Raw genomic sequence first — 23,081 nt, 5'->3', positions numbered from 1 at the left:
TGAGAAAGATGACAACTGGGCTACATTAAAGGTGAGCAAAAAAAATACCCTAAAAGGGCAGCTGACAGTGGGACAAATTTCAAGGTAAAGTAGGTCTATATATTAACTATTTGAGGAGTTACCAAAGAAAAGTCTTGTTTCTTAATAAAATCCATCTCAGTATCAACATCATGAGTGTGATTGAAATTATCTAAATAAATAAAGGCAGCATCCCCAAGGAAGAAAAGGGATGTGATGATGCATCATCTTTTATGCTACTTTATTCTGTGACTGAGTAAACAAAGAGCAATAGAAACAAGACTTAATTAACAGCACATTCAGAACATCTGAATTCATATACTTGAAAACTAACCAAGAACTTCTACTATGGACTGAAAAGTCAGCAGCTCCAAGTGGCAAATGGTAGAACTGGATTGCCATAAAACAATGAAGAAATTTAAGACAGTGAATCTGATATTAGATCTCCTAGTTGAGATCCTCACAGGAGAGAATGGGATGTACTGATATCAATACATAAAAGGCTTCTGTGATACATTTTTTAAATACTGTATGCAGTTTCCTTTGCTCAAACACCTCCCCCTCCACACCCAGACAAAAGATGAACTCTCCCACAAAGAGGCAAAGGATGACCAAAGGAGCAAAACAATCTGTCTCTCAATGGGGAATTCTCAATTACTGTAACTTTCTCAATTACTTTAGCTGATCAAATATTGAAAGAAATAAGATGGATACCACCTAAAATACAAAAATATGAGCACCAATGATGAACGAAATCATTATACTACGCGATAATCATGGCTGAAAAACAGAAAGACAGCTAATAAGAGAAAATTACACTGCAAGTTAGCAACTCATAAACAGGAAGGTTCAAGAATAGCTTCTCAATAGCAGGGAAAATAGTATATTTCATTTGCTTCTTTATCAACATTGGAAAACAAATTTAATTGATGAATATCATGTAAGTCACCACTAGAGTCCCTAGATAGATGCCTATGCAGTATGTGCTCTTCTAGAAGCCTTCATGAAAAATGGGTTTAGTGAGGTTTTACTGATCATCTCCAGCAGATGGAAAAGATGATTGACGTCAAGCTCCTACAGCAATTTGGTTTAAATGCTTGAACTGAGCCTGCAAATCATCTATCACCATATAATGCAAGTTCCTTTTACAAGAAGTAGACTAGCTACTAGGGAGCCTCTTGATCTTTTGTGATATGTAAAATTCTCCCTGTTTTCTCTCCCAAAGAGATAGACAACTTCTGTGAATGGTCGAAGAGTTGCAGTGTTACCAATATAAACAATGTGATCAATTATGAGGGCACATAGCACATTTTAAAACAAGTCAAACAGTACATTCCCCCAGGAAATAAATCTTGTCCAGAAATAATTCTACGCCACAGGATGAATAATGCTTTCTAGCTACTACTTGCAAAAGCAGGGTGAGGACAGACACTTTCATCTCTCTGTGAAGGAAACCTTAGAAAAATTAGAGAAAACAGGAAGACAAACCAGTGCTCTCTCTCTATTGACACTAGTAAATCTTGCAGCAAACATGTATTTCTGTATCACTGATGACAAACCCCATAACAACCTTCAAAAATTTATTCAGGGAGCAATCTCACCTTTCACATAGTTTACTTCAGTCTTTTGATTTATGTAGTGCAACTGATCTGGAAGAACATTGGTAGTTTCTTTGGTGGAAGTGCACACTGTACTGCATTTAACCATTCTCAAGGTTAGAACAAAAATGTTTAACACATGGAAACGTGGATCACAAGAAATCACAGGAAAGGCCAAAACATGAGGCTGATTGCTCATAAAAGCAATTGCACATTGCAGAATTTTGAAGTCACCTCTTCTGTGATAAATCTCTTCAAAGCCGCTAGGGTCACTGAAGTTATTTTTTAATTGAAGCTGATCTGTTCAAAGGAACATAAAGATCATAATTTCACTTCTTCTTCAGGTCTTTTAAAATTCCGACTAGTATAGATGTTATTAATCAATACTAGATCCCCTCCTCCATGTTATTAATATTATCCTTTCAATGGACCCTCTGCTGCCTATTATCATATCAAGCTCATGTTTCAGCTTTTCCCTCAGGAAGGTTTACATGGGCCTCTCAAAAAAACAAAAAACAAACGAACAAACAAAACAACAAAAAAACAAACAAAAACCCAAACCAACAGGGAGCTATTTATTTTATTTAACACGTAAGAACAATCCTTTGCTAACTGTGATATAGATCTTGTTATCAAGATAAGAGAAGAAAAGGGAAGGGAATTAAAATTCAAACAGGATAACACATTAGAAAACTACTCAAAATTCAGGTTTTTTTAGTGATCCAGTTGATTCTGAAGTTAGGGATTGTCCAGTTTGGATTCCCATTTCTACTTGGAGAAATTACAGTTACAGAGTTACCTCATAACTGAAGTACCAAAAGGCTTTATAGTAATACCTTCAAACTGAGCAGGTATGGAGGGTTTGTTTACAGCTTTAAGCTGCCCGTGGCTGATGTTTATATAAGAGGTCTCAGAAAGATGCAGGCAACATAAAAACAGACATGGAGAAATACAGATACACACACACACACCCAAAAAAAAAAAAAAAATTCCAAAGAATCTAGAATGAAAGGTAAAAGTTTAAGCATTAGCTCAAGCTCTGCTTTAGAAAGGACATATTCTTTGTGCTCTGGTCTGGTTTGGACTGTCTTTGGCATGCAAAACCAAGTAGGGGAGGTAGAGTAAAATGCCCAAAATTAACAACTGCCATTTTTACACAAACTGCTAGGAGTGCTGCCTAAGGTTACAAGGCACACTCCAAATTAAAATTAACAAGCTAAAATATTTCAAAACAGACTCTAAGTAGAGTCCGTGCAGACTCTTTTCTTCCCTCTAATTCCTCCTATACATGCATCCCATTTCGACCAGTTTGATCCCAAGCAGTCCTTGATATTAAAAGATTCCTCCAATCCAAAAGATTCCTACACATTCTTCAACCTTCTTTCTTCACATTTGCATCTCTTCAAAGCATACGGTCCCCAAACTGCGAGGGCTTCAAACTATCAAAAGAGAAAGATCAAGTATGTTTAAATAAAAATTAAAAGACAACGAACAGAATCTAACCACTAAATTGCCAAATGTCAGGACAGGAAGAGGGCAAAAATGTGCTCCACCCTCCTCCTATGAGAAGGGCTAAGAAAGTATTCATTCTATAAATATTTTCGTTTCAGGAGCTGAAAATGGTCTGGCATTGCTAAATAACATTATTATTCTGAAACAAAAGCTTGGCTAAGGACCTCTTGTAAGTATTACATTTTAACTAAACTAAAGAAATAGAAACTAGGACAACTGGATTTTTAATTCTTAAGGTTTCCAGAAAAGAAAAAAAATTATCTTTGGCATATGTCTTGAAGCACATGAGCAGAAATACGAGTAAAAGAATTCTTTTCATTTCTTACTTACCAATATCATATACCAGAGTACCGACTTCATAATAGTAGAAACAAAGAACTACTGTAAAATTACTTTCAAAGCAAGAAATTTCTTAATTTTTAATACAGCTATATAAGGATATGCTGACATTAAGATCGCACAATATCAGCTTTGCTCCAGTGTGCATGTTAAATATATAATTTATTTCCATATATTTTCTACAAAATAAATCTGAATTATTATTGAACTTGGGCATCTTCCTAAAGGAAACCTCATTTTCTTTAGGACAATTGAATTCTATGCTCTCTCGTCTTTTAAAGGCAGCTGTGTATTTAATTTTGGTCAGTGTGGCAGAGATTTAGCAATAACCATTTTCCTCCCAACTGAAAGGTATAGATAAGTTAAAGCTCTGTCTCTCTCTACAGAGATTTTTCTCCTTATTTGGCCTACAATAAAAGAACATCCAACCACTCAGATAACAACAACGAAACTGAAAAACGTCCATAGAAATTAACGTGCTCAAAAAGTAATAGTGAATGCTTGTCCTTTCTGAAGATTTTAAGATGCCCTGAATTTGCTTCTAGGTTGACTAGAAATTTCTTCTGTTACTGAAAGGATAAACAAATTTCCCATAAAACTAACAAAGGCTCTTAAACCTAAAGCTATATTAAAATCACATGTAACATCACACCATTCCCCACATTCAGTATGGAGCTCTAAACTGTAACTAGTTTTCTCTTGCTGGTCTTATTCTAACATTTCCACACTTTTCTGAATTCCTGGCAACCATTTATCACCTTTCTCTAGCACTGTATCTCATCATGAATAAACAGTGATGGTAACTGAGGTGTTCTAAAACTCTTGCAGAAGGGCAAATAAGATTAGTAGACATCAATGCTGATCGTCCAGTTTTCAAAGATTTTCCTCTCAAGAAGACTTCAGAAAGATAAATGTTATATGAACCAGAATAAGACAAACAGCGTTTTAGCAAAGAATGGCCAAAAAGCATGTTTTTCGAACCTCAGTAATTATGCCACCAAAGTGATGCATCTCTCAAAAGGTCGTAAGTTTCTAAACTATACAAAATACTGGGCAGCAATTGCAATACTATCCTGCAAAGATAATATTTTTCCAGTCCATTTTGCCCCTTTAGTCCTAAAGTTTACTTATCTTCCCTACTTAACTGACTTTTTGATTAATGCTTTTATTATTAAAGCAGTTTTTAATTTTTGTGATTATTTGCCATTTTCCACATCTTATATGATACAAACTGTATAAAAACAGATTGTGAAATAAGTTATTTGAAAGAAAAAAATTGAAAGAAAAAAATCTAGATCCTGAAAAACCTTCCATTCAACAACTTCTTGTATCTGAACAGTAACAATAACCAGCCTTGCAACTTGGTAAATATGTTTTTTGGGCTCAGGGAAAAGTGCAATTCTGTGTCTTTACTTTTTATCCTGAACTTCTCTAACCTATGGTATGAAAACTTCCCACATTTGCTACAACCAGAGTGTATCAAGTGTGACAACGCTGAGCTGATCCAACACATATACCCAAGATCCAAAGTCTCTGCCAAAACCACCTGTAAAATTCAATGCGTGAGAGGTTCTCTCAAATGATGCGTAACAGATTTGGCTCCATAATAAATTGGTTGTGAGACTGCCAGCATCTCTTCTCAATCTGACAGCCCAACAATCAAAGCACTCTCACCAAGTGGCAAACTCACCAAGTGGCAAACCTGGCTTCAGTCCTCTCCACTGCTCTGACCTGCTGAACACAAGAGGCACAGTGCCTGGAAAGACACAGCTTGAGCACTTCAGGACAATATTCCAGGTAAGAAGAGGTGACTCTCTAAAGCTTGAAGGAACGTACCCCAGCCCTTTTCCAGGAAAGGGCCAAAAAAATGCATCTTCTCAAGTGGGCATGCTGCAAGTTAAAATCCAACTTCAGAATTTAAATCTACCTCTGTAAAAGGATTTGGTGTATTATTCAAGATCAGGTGTGCTGCTACTGAATACTGTCACATCCAGGTTCTCAACTTGCAGGCAATTATTTCTCCAATACAGAAATATACAGGAATATAAATCAACAGTTATAATGAGACAACAGTCTAACAGTAATTTATCATTTCCATTAGCATTTTAAGGAGGTACATTTCTGATAAGACAAAGCACTAACACAACACTCCTTTGTAATTCAAAAACAGTTAGGAAAAAAACAACTAACTTAGCTTGATTTTGTATCCAGGAGCTGTATGCTAGATCAGGTATCAGCTATCCTGTGTCATGGTTTAGGAATGGTATTCTCCAATTTAGTCTTCCCACCAAAACCACTTCAAACCGTGTGTCACTTGCTCACTCCTTCCTCTTCCCCAGCCCCTCTGGAGGACTGGGGAGAACTGAAGGCACAAAAGGCAAAGATCAGGCTTGAGACAAGAACAATTTACTAGAAAAAGCACTGAGATAAAAACAGTAGCAATATTAATAACAAAAGTGTGTGCAAGAGAGGTGAATGATTCATATGCAAATGATCACCACCACATCACAGAAGGTCTGACAACACAGACCCAAAAAGAACCCCTTCCCCCATTCCTGGAAAATGGCATGAGGTGGTCCTTCTGCAAAAATTAACCCAGTCATGGCCAGAATCAGGACACCTGTCTGCCTAAAGCCAACAAAGCCCATGCTCTGAGAAACTCAAAAGAAGTTAAATTAAGTGCATATGCCCCAATCTGGACCAAACAAGTAGGTTGATCCAGAAAAAAAATGGCAACTTCCAGCCAGGATACAATTCTGCTGTATACCATTTTCTTGATGCTGAACCCCAGAAAGAGCAGATTTTTCATGGAAGAATAACAGTCTTGTAAATCCCATTAAGTTTTCTGTGACACTACGATGTGACAATTTGTATATATTTAAGCACTTAAGAATTGAAAGAAAATATTACCTTTGTATAGTTAACGTGGGAAAAGAAAAAAAAGAAAAAAAAAAGGTGGGGGGAACCCAACCAACCAACAAAACACAACTTTAATAGTTATGCTTCATATGTACTCATTCTACTTACTCAAGACTGGGATGAAGGTATTTAGATACATAATTTATAATTACAGTCTTCTTTAAATAAAAAATTAAATCAAATCAGAGGTATGAATTCAAAACATATTAAGCATATTAAACCTCTGTTCCTTACGGGAACCACATTAAAACCACTTTAGTTCTGAATGACAGCATCCATTAAACTTTGATGTACTTCAACTGGTGTGCTTTAATGTCTTAAATGTCTTACCTCTACTTAAACAAGCTAATACACAAGCCTGTAGTTGCAAGTGTAAATCGAGTCTGATACCACCCTCCCAATGAGAAACGTGCCTGTGGACAGCAGGAGATAATGTATTATTTGGGGGTTTTAACTTCCTTTTATTAACTTGGGTTTGTTTAAAATAGCAGAAGTTGTGCACATGGATTATGTTTCTTATATATTGTTTCCAGATAAGATTACTTTAGAAATACTGCTCTTTCAGAGTTTTTACTCAATAATTATTTCTATAATTAGTCTGTTGACAGTTACAACAAATCCAACATTTCACTCTGGAAGCACAACACTAGAATGCTCTTAGTGTTCATTAACATGACTACCCATTACATTTGATCTGCTTTTGCTCATAGGTTTTCATTTTTTACCTAAATTTTCTGCAATCTTCGGCCGCACATTAGACAAATCTAATGTGTGAAGCAAGCTAAAACAAGATGTTCACTGGCAGTCTCCCAAATCATTAAACGCCTACCACAAGATTCTTCTCATACTCTCAGGATCAGACTACAAACTGGATAAAAAAAGTCAGTTTGTAATCTAAAGCCTGCTATTTCCTCATTCTTCTATTAAATATGAAAAATCTTTAATGAGACAATGAATGCAGCAAAATCACATTTCCCTCAATGGTGAGGACCAACACAATGCAGGAAGGCTCAAAAGGTGGCTTAATGCAAGCTACAAAATTTAGTAAGCAAAGTGATAAAAATATAAACAAGGTAAATATGCTCTTACAGCAATCCATAAGGACGCAGAACATCAGTTTTGTAAGAGAGCTTTGGAAACAACCGTAGGTTATTGTTAGATGAAGAAATTAGTAACTGGCTAATATTTACCAACATAAGAGGTTAAGCATGTGGCACTATCCATTTATCTTCCAATGAATATACTCCTTTTCTAAAGTAACTTTGACTGCAAGCAAATAGGTAGTGGACTGACTTTTTGCCCAAGGCAGCAAAAGCCACGTAGCCCTGAAAACAACACACCACAAACACATTAGACTTTCTTCCTGAGAACTGATTGCAGACACTGCCCCAGATGTTATACAGAAATGAGTCGTTGGAAGTTTCTCAAGACCTGCAATAGAACTCTTCCAGTATCTCATTAAGCATGCAATTAGCAGCAGCAAATAACATCTTTCTAATCCCAGCAAAAATGACAGCATTCATTTATGTGCATCTTCCTTCTGAAATTACAACTTTGGACTACCTGAAGAAAAAGAATTACACCTTTCAGAAGTTAGGTAAATTTCTTACACAGTGATACCATACCCACTAAGAATATAGCAAGCCTCCTGCATGCTTATTGCTTCTGGTTTTCTAGTCTGGGCATTAGTGAACACCTGATTATTCACATAAACCATTTAGCAATTTGTAAGAACATCACTGCAATAAAACCACAAAATATGTGCCCCTAGTCAAAGAGGCAAGAGCTGCTGTACTTGATTCAGACTCATTTCAAGTCTGCTTACTATCCTGTCACAACGTAGCTGAGGCAAACACCAAGGAAAAGAACAGGTTGAGCAGTGCACAAACAGTACAAGCTTTTTATGATATGAGCAGTCAGCTTCCAGCAACCAGAGACTGCAATCTTCCTTTGGTTGCCTTAGTTCTTCTGTTCTAATAAACGCTGAATGACATTCCATAATTAACTTTTCCATCTAAATCTGTGATTTTAGACCTCCTACACCTTCCTTCAGCTTCTCTCCCTTCTGATGCACAGATTCCCAGTCTACTTTGTCTCTGTTCCTACCGAAGTAGTTTTGTATCACCAACTTTTTGATTCCCCTTGTCTCTACTTTTACTGGTGCTACTGTATCCCTTCTAAAGTGGAAAGGGACCAGGATAGCACAAAGACATTCATCATCCAAACATACCAGGGATTGGTTGACCAAGTCTGATTTGCTGTCAGGTCCTGACTTAAGAAACTCACTAGAAAATCATTCTAGTGACTTTGAATTTGCCTTTTTTGACTGCTCCTAATCTTAGAGCCCTTTACAGAAGAGTGACAAAGATTGTCTCCCAACCCTCAACTTGCACTGAATTAATGATCGCTCAAAAAGCCACTGCAGTCTGTAAATAGGTAGGATAGTTTCCTTCCCATTTCTACTACATTAAAATTCAAAGATGACAGACATAAACATAATTTTATTGCACAAGCTGCACAGTATTATGAGATCTTTTGCACTTCTGCACAGGTTAGCAAAGTAACAGAATCAGGCTAAGCAATTTTTTATCATCAAACTGCCACCTGGTGCTTAATTTTACCTTGAGGGAAAAAAAAAAGAAAACTATTTGACCATACTCTGTAGAAAGAGCTTTAGAGCTAAATGATGGAGGTCAGGGACAGCTCTGGCACTCAAACAAAGTGTCTCTCATTTTTCCCCTGCTCAATTCAGTCCCTGAGGAGAAGGCTGACTTCTTAGGGGGCAATGGACATGAAACTCACTCCAGAAACAGAGGTAGGAAGGAGGTGAAGGAAAAGCTGGTCTGGAGAACCATCCCAGGGAAAAGGAAATCAGCATGGCAGCCACAGGAGGAGAGGAACACAGGTACATCTTACCAGCTGCTCTGCTCAGCAACACCGAGCAGGAGAAACAGCAGAGCTGGAATGGGAAATGAGGATAACTGCAGGACCTTTGAGAAAAATGCTAGATCATATGAAAAGGATTCAAGGATTACAATGGCGTATCAGTGATATGGAATGCAATTGGCTGTGGAAACAGTAGGGAAGAGGAGGAGGAGAAAAAAAAGCAGGAGACATTAACAAAGCTGAAGACAGAAAAAACGGTGTTGGTGAGGTGAGGAGTGGGATACGGAAATGTAAAAAGGAATGAACTGTGTGGGAAAAACAGAAGAAAAGAGTAGTGGAGGGGAAAGCAAAGGGAAAATACAAAAAATGTCAAAGGAGGAAAGACGCACAGAAATGTGTCCAACACAGCAAATGCTCCTCCTAACCTTGGCACAAAGTCCAGAGGCCCACCCGCCCTCAGGCAAAACTGTCCTCTTGTTTTCCTCTTCTAAGCATTAGTTCCCATGACAGTGAGGTTACTTAAGATGGCAGGCTGTGTTGTGAGCAGGTCAGCAAGAAGAAAAAAGAGGCATAAGGGAAATCAGCCAGTGCTGGGAAAAGAAGGGGTAGAAGGCAGAAACTTCCAAGGACAGAAAATGTAAAAATATATAGTCCTTGTCAAATTATTTTATTCTTTGAGCATGACCTTCAGGAATAAAATCAGTCAGAATTGTTTGTATGGAAAGGGGCGGCAGAAGAAGAGGAGTGCTCGAAGTTTATGTCAAGGGTGATGAGAAGAACCTGGGACTGGCAATATGTGATACAATTAAACTGCAGAAATTGAGAAAACTCTCATAAAAGCAGGTGAAAAATCTGCAGAAGGTGATTAAGATTATAAGTAGTCTAGAATACAAAAGAAGCAGCAAAAGCAGTAAATATTGCTGCTGACAGAACCTGTGATAAAACGGGGAAACGCAACAAGAATCAAAAACTCTATCAGCAGAAGAAAAGCAAGCGGGAATGAAGTCACAAATGAGAAGCTGTGAATACTTACACATTAGATATCATCAGGAGGTCTAAGCAACAGAATATGAAGGACACTATAGAAAGAAGAAACTGTACAATAAAGAAATGGCTTGGAATAGAAATTAGAGATAAGATTTGAAAGGCCAGGAGACAGAGTCAGAGGAAGGACAACAAGTAAAAGATTACAAGTTACATGCAAAGATTCTGGTAAAAAGGATTAAAAAAACCTAGAATTAATAAATTTTTTCCTACTCAGACTGCAAATATTTTACAATGGTTATTGAAATAACTGAAAGTAGTAAGACATTTTGTCCCAATCAACATGTCACTACTATACAATAGAATAACTCAGCCAAATAATCTAAGAAGAGCAACATGCACTTTGTTTCCACTCATTATGACATTTTCCATAGTTAGATAAAAATCAAAACAGCACATCCTTTATCAGAGAAAAAAAAATAAATAAAAGAGAGCAAGTCAAGGATTCTTCCTTTATCCTATTACTGCCAGGACAAAAAACATGTTTTTGCAATGCCCTACCTAAAAAACAGAATATTTGCCTGTATATTTGGCAAGAAGCATGGAAAAGTTCAGGCAATGGGCCAGATCTTTTGTCCAAAATGCATAACGTTATTGCTTAGCTTTGCTAAGGACTCACAAACAGTGCCCTGAGAATCAGGTCCCAATGCCCTCTCTTCTGTACCCAACATCAGATTTTTATCCCAAAGGTATAAAAGTAGATTTACACACACACATCCTCTTAAATCTCTTATAAAAGACAGGAGCATATTTTATGCTGTAAGGACCAGAATAATCTCCCAGACTGACAAAGTTATATCCATAAAGAAAACAAACACTCAAATCCATATATGAAGTTATGTTAGCACAACTTTTCACAAAAACAAGGCACACCGCTGTGTGCTGCAGTGTGAGAGCTTGGGCTCTCCTCGTTCCACAGTCGCTTTCAGCTCTTCTCTCTTTTTTGCCACTGTCATCACCTGCTTATCTCAACACACCTAACTTGTCACCATTTAAGCAGCCTGCAGTAGGGTTTCATGTACACAGCCTACACGGCTTCCTTTTCCCCCAGCTTTTAATAGCACAGTCCCTACCTGAGTTTCTGTGCTTGGATTTTGCCACCAAAAAAACCCCAACAAACAAACAAACAAACAAAATCAATCTAAGGAAACACTTATATCACTTAGAAAAGCCCATCCATCTCTTACTCCACTGCAAGCATCTTTTTACCCCACTGCCTTCAGATTTTTAGGTATTTTGAATAAACAAAAGAAATTAATGTGATCTGACATAGATGTGATGAGTAATGGGACTCAGTGGATCATGAAAGAAACACTACAAATATCAAATAGAAAAGACTGGATGACATAGAGAAAAAAAGACTGATAAATGGAAATCTTAAAAGGCACACAGATGAGTGCTATTTTATAAACCACAAATATTTTTTAAAAGCCTCATTCAGCAAAGTCCATGCAAGGAAGACTCCTTTCTTTAAATTTTCTTTGCTATTCACAGGACATGAATCGGACAGCATGCAACAACAAAGCAATTAGTTTAAATACTGCCAATGCCCTCACTGGCGATAATTGGTTGCTTCTTGTAGGAACATCTGTTCCATCTTTCTTAAGAAATGAAGTACAGACCCTGTTACCTAGACAACAGAATCCTTCTGAGCATCATGCACTGTAAAAGGGCAATATCAGCCTAAGTTACAGCGCACAGTCGCTCTCCCCACTGCTCCCTTATCGCCGCTAATGCAGCCAAATGCTGGGATTTTTTAACATTAAGCCCACAGTTATTAGATCGCATATACTCAAGCCCACTATCACATGCACTAAAAGCAACAGCTGTGTCACTGTCCTTTGGCCAAGCAACAGTCACTTTGAGGCTCTGTGTTCAGCCAGTTTTCACCATCGTGATCACCAAGCTGTCCAGCTGAAAATGCTGCAGCTTACAAGTACTCTGAGGGGAAGTCTTATCAAATCTAGAATTGTCAGCTCAGTCCCCTTGAATGTGCAGAAAAAATCACTTTCACTGCTATCCCTCTTGATTACTGGAGCTACTCTAGCACTAACGGGACTCATCCTTTACTGGCGCTCACTAGTGTTCTCTGGCCAAATTCAGGAGAGAAGATGAACTTTGAAGATATCTTTTGTTACCTTAAACTCACCACAATTCTATAAATATCAACAAAATATTAACAACAACAATTAAATGCACCGGATGACCAAATTCCTCTGCATGCTTTAGCAAGATGGATTTATTTTTTCCCTGTGCGCACATGATGGAAGACCAACGAACACAGAAACTGAAATTGTAGAATCATTAAGGGTGGAGAGGGGCTTTTCACAAGAGCATGTGGTGACAGGACAAGGAACAATGGCTTTATTCTGAAAAAGGGTGGGTCTAGATTAGATATTAGCAAGATATTCTCCATTGTGAGGGAAGTGAGACATTGGCACATGTTGCCCAGAGAAGCTATGGATGCCCCATCCCTGGCAGTGTTCAAGGCCAGGCTGGATGGGGCTTGAAGCAACCTGATATAATGGAAAGTGTCCCTGCCCATAGCAGGGGGATTGCAACTAGATGATCTTAAGGGCCCTCCCAACCAAAACCATCCTATAATTTTAGGAAAATAATCCCAGTGAGAAAGCACCATAGATCTGTTTTCCAGGCTCATCTCTGCTGGGAAAAAAAAAAAGAAAAAAAAGAAAAAAAAGAAAAAAAAGAAAAGGAAAAAAAAAAAAAAAAAAAAAAAAAAAAAAAAAAAAAAAAAAAAAAAAGCATGAGCTCTAAAAGTGCTGAAGATAAAAAATAAAAGCTTGAAAATGGTCCAGATTTGAGACCAGAAGTAAAAACTAATTCATCCATCTGGCCTTAGACTGAAAATCTGAACAATGGAGATAGCTGAAAATTATTAAAACATAAAATCACAGTAGAATTCCTTATTTTGACTATAAGGCTTTGAGCAAAGTTCAGTGGATTTCAAATATGAAAAAGTACAAAAGACAATTTGGCAACAGTAAAGTATTTTTCAGGCCACAAGTATAATAAATATTTAGAGACAGAACGTAAAGCTGCAAGGATCATCCATCCTCAGAAAAATTAAACAGACTAGGTGAAACCTAGGCAAGCAGAAAATCACTAATTCATAACAAATGTAACGTCAAAAAAGAAGAAGCAATTATTAGTCTGAAATGCAAAGATACTAAGGCAAATGAGGATACTGAACACACCTTGGAGTTTGGTAAGTGAGAGATCATTAATCACAGCAATAAGAAGCTTTTTTAGGGTAGGAGCTTAGAGAAATCAAACCAAAATGGATCCAAGATAGAACTAGCAGACACAAAACCACTATATTGCCTGTACATATTAAAGACATCTGGAGATAAAGGAAAGCAAGGGAAATAGTACAAAAGGCAACTAAGATAAAAATTAAACTAATCTAATAAGCAAGTGAAAATACAGAAAGACAATGACAGTTGAGAAATAAACTTTGCAGGGGCCATGGGATGGAGTAAATTCATTAGCACAGAAAGAAAAGGCAGGGACTCAATGTCTTCAAGAACTGCAGTAAATCTCCCGTTTCATAACTGCCTCCAATCAAAATCATTCTACTGATAGACTTTTTCAATATTCCACATATTCAAAACTAATAACTTTTTTCAGGAGTGCAGCTTGTCTGGACTACATTAACTTCAGTATGCTCAGGTGGCAACATATGAAAAAGTTCAAGTATTCTTGTGGTATGTTCACATACCCACAGCTTAGTACATCCACTATGTGCAGGCAACAGGCAGGGTCCAAGAGGCATCCTGACACTGCAGTGACAGAGGAAGCATGAGCATGATGCTCCTTCTACAAGACAGAAGCATTTTGTCAATTAGATAGCCAAATGGAGCGGAGAGCAAGACTATGATGCTCACACCTTTCATATCAAAATGTAAACAAAGCATCACACTGTAAGATGCATCACAGAATTAAAGACACCAGGCTATACACTTTGTGTTGTACTCTTAATTACAGTGTCAAAATAGGAAAGCCTCCCTCTGTCTTAAAACCCCCACACATTACAAGTCATCATAAAGACAAGAAAAATCTCAGTAGGGTACAGTAGAAGCTGTATTTAAATAGAGCTACAGTTCAGTTTACCACAGAAATAGACACAGAGGTTCACAAGAAAGCAAACACCACACTGAAACTGTTTAATGGAATTCAATTAAGTGAATAAAGTTTTAGTAGAAGGTGACATTTTGCCTTCAATAACAAAGCTGACTACAATTAGCACACAAAAACTTGCAGAGTAAAATATGACCACAGAATAAAAAGAGTATCCACTTAGCCCTACACAGAGCTGAAGACGATGCCAGATAATTTATTGAAGAAAAGCAACATTTGATCAAATTCCTAGAATTTTTTTTCTTCCAGTGATGATCCATTTGCAATCCAGCCATCTCTGTTCTGTATTACATTGGCACTTTACGGATGTGGGACACCAGAGAGACCAGTATGGAGGACATTGTGTTGGGAGTACATTACAGAACCACCTGATAAGTATGGGGAATAGGGTAAAGTCTTTCTCTGCAACTCAGAGAAGTCTCTGATCCACAAACCATCATTCTTATAATAAGACATTTGCCTCCTTGACATCCACTGGAATTAACCCAATTAATTTTGGGAGGCTATCAGGAACAGCTTCTTGATACACATATTGGAAGGGCCAATAAAGGTGGCACACAGTTGTTCTCAAACTATGCAGAACTGGTTGGAGATTTGACAAGGTAGCTTTGGCTGTTACAACCATCAACTAGTACACCTAAAGATATTTAGCACGAAGAAGAGAAGGCTCCAGGGAGATCATCTGTGGCTTTCCAGTACTTAAAGGGGGCTTATAAAAATGAGAGGGACTTTTTACACGAGCAGACAGTGATAGAACAAGGGAGAAGAATTTTAAGTTAAAAAAGAGAAGAAAGATTTTTTTAGAAGTTAGTAAGAAGTTCTTTACTCAGAGGGTGGTGAGGAATTAGAACAGGTTGCCCAGAGAAGCTGTACATGCCCTGTCACCAAGACACACAAAGCAATCACACGCAGACAAGAGATTTTCGCAGAGGTTCCTCTGATCCAGCTCCCAGCTGAAAGAGCGGAGAGAAGAGACCCCTTTGTTTATTCTTTTACTTTTATACATTTGTGGGTCTAGCAGAAGATTGGCTTTTTGGGGTTTCCACCCCTCAGCCTCAGTGGCCAGACGAATTGTCAGTTACAATTGTTTTCAGGTTAGAAATATGCAAACAAAGGACAGAGAATGAAAAACAAAGGATTTGTTTATATTACTTCTGTGGGAAAGGTAGAAGAACTGCTCTAATATTCTACAGTAACTAAAAGATCTGACTCCATTTATGAAAATCAAAAGGCTAATAAAAAACTCAGAAAAACCAGGGTAACAATGCCCCATCTCACAGTGTTCATGGCCAGGTTGGATGGGGCCAGGAGCAAACTGATCTAGTTGTGGCATCCCTGGCCCATGGCAGGGAGGAAGGAACTAGGTGATCTTTAAGGCCCCCTCCAAGCCAAGCCATTACATTATCCTATGATTCTAAGATCTTGAGTGAAGAAGAAGGCATGTAGCAGAGCACAGACCTGGAGCTTCAGGACAGTACACTTCAGCTTACTGAAGAATCTGGTAGGTAGCCACAGAAAGCAGCTCTGAAGAGCAAAGTTGCTCAGGAAGACTGGCAGGTCTATTAAGAAATACAAGTAGGAGACCTGTTCTGCAAAGCAGATTGTCAAAGCTCAAATGCAAGTGTATACAGAGGTGCAAACAGGGACAGGCTACATGGGAGGAGTTTACAGACATTGCCCAGGCCTGTAGGGATGGTGTCAGGAGAGCTGAAGCTCACCTTGATTTGACACTTGCAAGGGATGTTGAGTGCAACAAGAGCTTCTCCTACTACACTGGTTATGAAAGGCTGAACAGGAAAATGTGAGTCTGTTTCTAAATGAAGTGGACAATTCAATAACAGGAGTTCCAACTTAAAATAATCCATCATCTGAAAACCCTTGCCATCACCTCTCATCCTGAGGCATAAAAATAGTCATGTGTACTGTTAGAGACATTCTAATTATGCAAAGTCAATATATTACTTCAAATAATTTTACAACTCCACTTAGAATAAACTGAACACACGTAAAAACTAATTTTACTTCACTACAGGGAAAGCACAAATGGAGGAACATAAGGAAAATAAGCAACCTGAAAGAAAGAATGAGAAAGAGAAAACTGAAAGTTTACGACAAATTCAGAAAATAATACGAAATTTACAAAACCGTCCAGCTGAAGCTTTCAAACCTAAGTATATACGTTCACTTGTGCGTGCACACACAGTCTTGCAGGGAGTGTTTAGGTTTGGCAAGTAAGTATTTCAAAACCTCTTCTTTGCATTATTGGCAACTCTGTTTTCCCTTATCTGAGTGATAAAGTAGCTATTTGCTTTCAGTGCATTGCTTCCTAAAGCTTAATCTGAAGCAGTTTGGCCTTGGTTTTTTGTTCATTTCTGCTGAAGGCACCACCAGTTGGTTTTGCATTTGTGTGTTCCGAGAATATTCAGAATCTGAACAAAACAGCAAATTCAAAGTGAAAATAACTGAGCCTAAATAGTACTGAACAGTCATTTTTCTTAGTTAGCTGCACTGGGAATTTGGATCATATACTAACTGAAGTCAAGTACCAAACTCAGCTCATATCATGTTAGAATGGGGTAAAAGCTTTCTTTTTCTTCTTTTTTAATGTACTTGCCATAGATTTGTTGATATTGCCCTCCTGCTTTGAAGAGAAACACAGGTTCAAGAAAAGAAAAGTAACCTCTGCATGAAGAGAAGTTGCAAATTTTGCACTTAGAAATCTAAAATCAGCATTTCCCTTTTCCTTTCTCTTCTGCATGTTCTTTTTTGTTGTTAAATTGCTGAAGGAGATAGTTGTAGTTAAGACCATGAAGCTGACTAGCTGCTTCAGATGATGCTCTATTTTTGTCCAATTTCTTGATATAAAATTGTACTTCAAGCTGTGAAACTTTACTTTCATAAAGACTACGTTGTGTTTATGGGCTGATAAAAACATCAACTTAATTGATTAAATGGGAACAGTTTTATTCCACATTTTTATTACTTGTGTACTTTTTTATTTAATGAAGTTAATTGTTCTTTCAGATGCAATAATATAAAGAAGACAAAAAATGTCCACAGAACCCTTTTGAAGAATAACCAAAGCAGGAATTTAAGTACTCCCATATACAAAAAGCATTTAAATTACACAGATTATACAAGATTAGACCATGTAATGCAGAGAGCTCTTATTCTTTCTATGGCACGCAAAACACGAGCTGTCATGTAGCTGAACCAAAAAACCTTTTTCCTGATTCATACTCATAAAATCACAATGCATAGGCACTTCTAGCCAACACATGCCTTAGCTCTGTAAAAAAAATCCCTTCAAAAAAAATTTTTTTTCATTTATTTCGCTACCTCCAGCTATTGAAACAAGGGAGTGGAGTTTCAAAGTTCCCACAAACAATTTTTTCTAATTAGGTAGTAGAGAATTTATGGCGAGATTTTACATTGCCAAAAATTCTAGTCATTTATCCTGTCTTGGCATGGGAAAAGAAGTCCTGACATTCAAAAGGAATTTCCTACAGCAAATGTACTCAGGTACACAGACTTTTTTAAAGCCTTTTTACTCAACCTTGCCTCCAACAAAGCCAGGGACCAAAGTCTACATAAGCCTACACAGCAGCAAGTACTGCAAGCCGCTGGGATAGCCACGGACAAAGAAAAGGTCGATACAGCCAAAGCACAGAACTTGTACCCATTATGAAATTTTATGCAACTTCACTTGACGAGAGCCAGTGGCATTACAAATCTTCTAAGTGTTTTATAAATACTGAAAAGTCATCATTATTCCTGTACAGCTGACCTTTTTCACATTACAAAGAGATGCAGAGACAGGTTAAAGATGTCTAAGGCCAGCCTGGTCCACAGTCTGAAATTAAGTAACTTCATGTTTAGCTCATTTGACTAAGAGGTTTTCAACCAGGGAGGTGAGAGCAGCTTGTAAATGACGTGCAGCACTTGACAGAGGTAAAAGTGAATAAGTTTTACTAGCTCTACCCGCAAGGCACAACACAACCCCTTGAGTCCCTCCGCCATGCTGCCAGTGGCACCAGAAGAAACACGTGGCAAAGGCACAAAGGGCTTCAAGATGGAGATGGTAAGTCTGGCTGACTTCCATGGCTCAGCTTCAGCACGACAACATCACAGAGTACCCAAACCCAAGAAGAGGGGGGCACAAACCCAGAAGAACTGCCCATACGGGAAGGAAGGCCATGGATTGCAGGGAGGCAGAAAAGAACGCAAATACAGTGAGAAAGTGCTGCCTCCAAGAGAGTTGACAAACACAAAAAAGTTACAAAGATGTAAAGCCTTCTAAAACTTTGCGCACCCTCAGAAATCAAAATTATTTGTATGCTGTAGTACTTGGGAACATATACTGCATGAGTAGACAAAAGGCCTCAGAATGATTTGGGCATGTTAAATCGGTCAACTGAGCTTTCAGTAACTCATTTAACATTATAGTCTGAATTTATTTTAGCCTGTGCCCATAAATGCAAGTTTGAACAACAAAGGCCAACTAATGCTCCCACTAGTGTGCCACAGCATACTGGCACCATTTCAAGGCCTCCCAGAAGGAGTAGCCTTTCCTAACAACCAGCACACACAGGCACAGGATGTGGCAGCTAAAATGGTTACAGGACGCAGACCCAACACTCACAGAGGGCAGAACAGCACCAATTTAGGGCACTCCTTAAAAAACACTAGGCTAGCAATGCTTGTCTGTGGCTCTGCTTTCCCAATTTAAATCATCTGCAGCAGCCTGGTCTCTTTTTTCCCCCCTATAGGAAAAAAAAAAAAAAAAAAGAATGAGCTATAAAAACACCCTGATATAGAAACATTGGATTAAGTTGAGAATTAAGATCATTATTTACAGAGAAGGCTAGAGTTGGTAATTTATCCTTGGAAGAAGGGCAATTCTCATTGGCAAAGGTGCAAAAATAGCTAGAAAGGACCAGACATTGACCAAAAAACATCCAAGTCTTGACTGAAGTTGTTGGTTCATGTGAAACCTTTAGAATCACTTTTGTCTGTAGACTCTGTTAGCTGCTCTGTGAGAATATTACAGAAGATATCATTAAAAACAGTACTAAAGTCAAGATAAACAGAATCAACAGCATTCACCACATTCACCAAGACAGACATCTCATTATACAAGATAAACAGGTTGGTTAAGGATTATTTTCCCTTTGATAGTCCATGCTGACTGCTTCCAATCACCATCTTGTTCTGCATGTGTTTGGAAATGGTTTCCATGAGAATTTTCTTCATCACCCTCCCAACAACTGAGGTGGAGCTGACCAACTTGTAGTTCCCCTGATCCTCCTTGGAAAGAGAAGTGACACTTGTTCTCTTCCATTTACCATTATCTTTCTAAGATAACTGAGAGTAGCCTTATAATGAAATCCAAGCAGCTCCCAACACTTGCAGGTGCAACTTATCAGGTGCCACAGACTTGTGTGTGTCCAGTTTGAGTGTTCTCTAACCTGGACCTCTGCCACCAAGGCAAGGCTTCCTTTCTCAACCTTCTCTCTGGTCTCAAGAGCATGAGACTCCTGAAAGCTAGACTTACTGTTAAACACTGAGGCAAAAAAGTTATTGAGTTCCTTGGCCTTTTCCATACCATTTATTCCCATTCATCTGCAGGCTCATGTTTTCTTTCATCTTGTTGATATTCATATACTTGTAGAATCCTTTCTTGTTGCCTTCCTGGTCCCTTGTGAGACCCAAATCCATGTCAGCCTTGGCTTTTCTAACCCCTATTCTTGCAAGATCAAACAGCAGCTCTATACTTCTCTTGTTCTGCGTATCCCTGCTTCCAATTCATATATAATTCCATTTCATGTCCAGGTTCAATAGGGAGCTCCTTGCTGATCCATGCAGGCCTCCTATTGCCCTTGCTTGCTTTCCCACTTGCTGGGATAGAACTTTCTTGAGTTTGGACAGGGTGATCCTTGAATAACAATGAGTTTTCCTGGATCCCTTTTCTCTCCAGTGCTGTATCTCACTTCATACTTCCAAGCAGATACCTGAAGAGGTTCAAGTCTGCTGTCCTAAAGTCCAGGGCTGTGATCCTGCTTTTTGACACACTCCATTCACTTAGGATCTTGAACCTCATCATATCTGCTAAACAAACCAATAACAGTAACAATTGCACTGAAGTTCTTCCATGCTCAGGGACAGGATACATATCCATATAATTAAAATTTACATTATTAATGAATGGCAACGACTAAGAAAAGGCTTATTACTTTTCTTTTTTTCTTGATTAATTTTTCCCAAAATCCACAATTAAAAGTTTATAGTCTCTTTACCGTGAAAAACAAAGTCCTTGAATTAACTCGGATGTATTCTCACAGGAAGTAAAGCCTTTGGGATGAGAAATCTCAAATAAAGCTGCATTACCCTGGTGTTTTTTGATCAAAAAAAATACCAAATTCCATTACCGCTACCTGTTGGCAGATTTTTAAAGTCATAGCTATTGGTTCTTAACAGATGACAGCCAGGGGAAAAAAAAACAGCCTTAACAAATAATACTCCTCTGGTTTGTTTCTTGTGTCTCCACTCCTTGTTCTAAAAAACCTACTTAGATAAGGTAAGGAAAAAATGTAAAACACCAAAGCAGAAGAATTAAAGTCTTCCTTTCACCAACCTCAGGTTTCAAAATAAGCTAATGCAAGTCTTGAACTGAAAGAAATGTCACATTCATTAACTAAATAATCATCTAAAAATAGAAACACTATTTCATTACTCTCATTCACATTTTATAGCTCTGCTCTTCAAAAAATGCTGTTGCTTAAGCCAAGTAATAATCTGCCTCATAACAAGAACACAGAAATAGTTAGCATTTCAGTTATCTTCAGAACACACTTGAGTTACAGGGAACTAATTAGATTTTTACATGCAGACACAATTCTTTGAGTTATAGAGTCCTAATACTTTCATACTCAATACAACAGAATTGGCTGAAATAAGGATTCTTTAAGCAGGGATCACCCTACAGCTGAAATAAAGCAACTATCACTTGCCACAAGAACCACTGCCTATATGATGTTTTCATTGATATAAACTTTCTTCTGGAAAAAAGCTCCTATGAAGGAATAGTGGTAAGAGAAACTTTATGGGTTTTGAAGTCCTAAACAAAAACAGACCAACTTGATTTGTAAAGTCAGATGAGAAGAGTCATCTGCCGTTTCCTTTAGGGAAATCTAGCCAGCTGATCTTATTAGAGGTATCTGTGCAATAAGACACACAAAATGGTCTTGAACTGTAAAACTGAATGCCTTTCAGTTCAGCAATGTATTTCTTAAGTACAATGTCAAGTGTCTAAAGTTTACAGAACTATTAAAATATTCTGAACATACACAGAAGCAGCTACACTGGTGCCCCTGTCATTTTCTCATCTTTCAAAGTGGGATTTGGGTTTGTTTGCTGCTGGAGCAAAGGGGAAGGGTTAAATGCCAAAAGAACTACTCATGACATTTTTAAAATGGCCTCTGTCCAGGCTGATAATCTTTATTTAATCAGTAAACATTACTTTCTTTGTCACCTATCTAAGCCTTTAAATATAAGCTAAGCTATTGATGCATTATTTAGAAGTCTGTTTCTTTTTATGGAAAATGCACTTGATTTTGGTCTGTTTCCATATGACAAAAAGTTTGTAATTTTTTTTCAACTATTTCACCTTTACCTTTTTCACATTTTTAATATCTGACCTGAAATTTCACTGAGGCAAATGCTGATGTGCTGCATTAGCTCAGGTTATGGAGTTCTACAATAAGGTTTGAAGAAGAAGAATGAAATATAACTCATGGAAGAATTACCAGAAGAACCACTGAAAGCAGTCAAGTAATTTACACAGTAGATGCCAAAACTCACAAGCTGTACTGACCTTTGTACAAAGATTTACTAATTAAAAAAAAAAAAAAAAAGTGATGTATCATGGGAGTAAAATATGATTTGACACCCTCTCCTTCCTCACATTGTTGTGTCCAGGTAGACAGAACCAGCTCCATATCCCACTGCTACCATGCCCATAGCAAAGTCTCCTTCAGACTAAGCCACACATCTCCACAGCAGTATAATTTAAAACAAAGGATGAGAATTCAAGAAACAAAAACCCCACAATATTGTCAAAAATAACTTTGTAGTACCAAGAATATAACCTAGTACTGATGCTCAAAAAGTATTTCCTATTTCCTCCAAAGCCAGAAATATTAGCAAAAAAAAAGGTCACTGGGTAAATCCTGTGTAAAGCGATTGACAGCACTGCAGCCACCTCTCAAACCCACGAGAGACCTTGACCTTAGAGTGATAAGCACTTTAAAAGGACAGCAGCTTTATCTGTTAAGTCTCTTCATACAGAATCACCATGGACACTACACTAACACTAAACACAACCCAGTGGTTCGCTCAGTTCATGGACACCATGAGTTTCTAATGGCTCACACTGCACATCTGAATGCTGTTTCAATGCAACACTACAAGATTACAAAAAGCTTTAGGCACAATCCTAAGATACATTTCAACAGCTGACAGCATAGTGACAGCACTAAGACAAGGTAAATATTTAATCAAGCAAGCACACTTCTTTTGCAATGCAAGAAATACTTGCATTACAAAATT

At 37.9% G+C, this 23,081-nt stretch overlaps 1 protein-coding gene across 2 annotated transcripts in view; it reads right to left on the bottom strand.

Moving 5' to 3' along the window:
- Nucleotides 1-23,081, bottom strand: part of CDK19 (cyclin dependent kinase 19) — a 121,711-nt gene that overhangs the window by 78,798 nt on the left and 19,832 nt on the right. The window lies entirely within an intron of this gene.

Source organism: Hirundo rustica, chromosome 3 (genome assembly GCF_015227805.2).
Source record: "Hirundo rustica isolate bHirRus1 chromosome 3, bHirRus1.pri.v3, whole genome shotgun sequence".
In the NCBI taxonomy this organism is placed as follows: domain Eukaryota; kingdom Metazoa; phylum Chordata; class Aves; order Passeriformes; family Hirundinidae; genus Hirundo; species Hirundo rustica.
This window is presented reverse-complemented; position numbering and strand designations above follow the sequence as displayed.